Here is a 1,989-nt window from a genome sequence, read left to right as displayed (position 1 = left end):
TCAGTGGTTAGAGCGTTGGCCGTCTGACTGACGGGTCCCTGGTTGGATTCTGGCCAAGGACACGGACCTCGGTTGCGGGCTCGGAGGGGGCGCGTGCGGGAGGCAACCAATGGATCACATCGACGTCTCTCTCTGCCTTCCACTCTCTGAAAAAAGCAATGGGAAAACGGTATCCTCCGGTGAGGATTAAAAACAACAAAAATGTGTGTGCCTCTTGAACTCGATTTGGGTGAGGTGTATCCAGCTGGGAGTGGAGGGAGGCAACGTGCTGTGGAGAAAACGGTATTTCCACCGTCAGCGGCTCGGTCCTGTTTCACATAACTAGGGATGTAGGAGACTTAAAAGGGTTTTATTTTCATTATTCACAGATCTTTTCAGCTGCTATTAAACGGACTACTTTTTCTAACAAGCCCCGCGTACAGCGTTTGACTCCTTTGGCAGCATCACTTCACGTTATCACTCAGTAACTTACCAAACCCGCCAAGCGCTCCAGCTCTAACCGTCGTTTCCTCGCCGTCGCCCAGCAGGTTACGATCGAAGCGCTAAAACCGCTGCACGGATTTCCACAGAATTAAACTAAGCCTCAGAGTGGGCAGGGTCGCATGTGCCCCGCAGCAGGCGTGCCTGTGGCGAGTCCGTTTTAAAGTTCACTTTTTCAGCTTATGCCACGTCGCCGTCAGCTCCCCTGGGGGCACTTCGCTGCTCAGCCTCGGAGACTTTCAAATGGAATGATACAGAAATGGGAATGGAAAGGATGTTTATACCAACAATTCACACAAGACATGGAAAAAGGAAAAAGCCAATAAAAATAAAATATAAATAAATATAAATACCAATAAAAACAGAAATAAGCAGCGGGCGGGTGTGGCTGAGCTGGTGGCGAGCCGCCCGCTAGACTGGGGCGGGGCCCGTGCCGGGTGCTCATCCCCAGGAGGGGCGGGCGGGAGGCGGCCAATGGGTGTTTCTCATTGATGTTTCTCTCTCTCCCCCTCTCCCTCTCTCTAAAAAATCAATAAAAACAGCGCTGGCTTCTGCAGCACATAGACTAAAATTGGAACATACAGAGAAGATTAGCATGGCCCCTGGGCAAGGATGACACCCAAAGTCGTGAAGCTTTCCATATATTTTTTTAAATCAATAAAAACATATATATATATATATATATATATATATGCAAAATCAGCTCAAAATGTAGAAAAATCTGAATAGATCACATAAATAAAAAATGTACTCAAGGATATCTCCTACACCAAAATGAACTAGACCAGATGGTTCCCGAGTGTTAACATATTTGGAAAAGCGAGAGAGCGAGGTGTCAATCAAAGAACTTACATGCGTATATGCATAACCTATGGACACAATAGTGTGGAGAAGGGGGGGGGAATGGATGCCGGGTGGAGGGGATCAATAAGTGGAAAAAAGGGGGTATCTGTAATACTTTTAATAATAAAGATAAATTGTTAAAAAGAAAGAAAGGGATATGTGGAACGGTATGCCTCTTCCGCAGCACAGCATAACCACGTTATAACTAGACAAAGTGCTCAATTGGGTGCCCTGGCTAATTAACGGTGCCCCCCCCTTTAAAAAGAGAGAACAAAAAAGAAAACTTGGAAAAAATCCCAGCTTGTTTTGAAATAGGATCATAATCCTGTTATCAAAACCTAACAATTGTAGCACTAGAAGGAAATCTTTAGACCATTTTTTATAACTATAAATACAAAAAGTCTAAATGAAATATTAGCAGTGTTATCCAGTAGCCTCCATACCACAAGGCCTGCAAGGGAGAACAGTTTGCGTCGCTCTATATTATGCATCTTAAACAACTTATCCACCTTCCCTCCCCCTCCAGAGGTCACAGGAAGATAGTCTCATCATTATAATCCTTTTCACTCAATTGCAACCAGTAGCTCCAGGTCATCCATCATTTCCCTGATTAGCATCTCCATGCCACCCTCTACTTCCATTAATCTGATTCATGACCCCAACCAT

General features: G+C 45.0%; 1 non-coding gene across 1 annotated transcript; it reads left to right on the top strand.

Moving 5' to 3' along the window:
- The first annotated feature begins 1,021 nt into the window (after positions 1-1,021).
- LOC148091288 (U6 spliceosomal RNA) lies at positions 1,022-1,127 on the top strand. The gene has a single exon (XR_015715958.1). It is a non-coding gene; the product is annotated as a U6 spliceosomal RNA (small nuclear RNA).
- The last annotated feature ends 862 nt before the right edge of the window (positions 1,128-1,989 follow it).

Source organism: Miniopterus natalensis, chromosome 17 (genome assembly GCF_054644295.1).
Source record: "Miniopterus natalensis isolate mMinNat1 chromosome 17, mMinNat1.hap1, whole genome shotgun sequence".
NCBI classification, from domain to species: domain Eukaryota; kingdom Metazoa; phylum Chordata; class Mammalia; order Chiroptera; family Miniopteridae; genus Miniopterus; species Miniopterus natalensis.
This window is presented reverse-complemented; position numbering and strand designations above follow the sequence as displayed.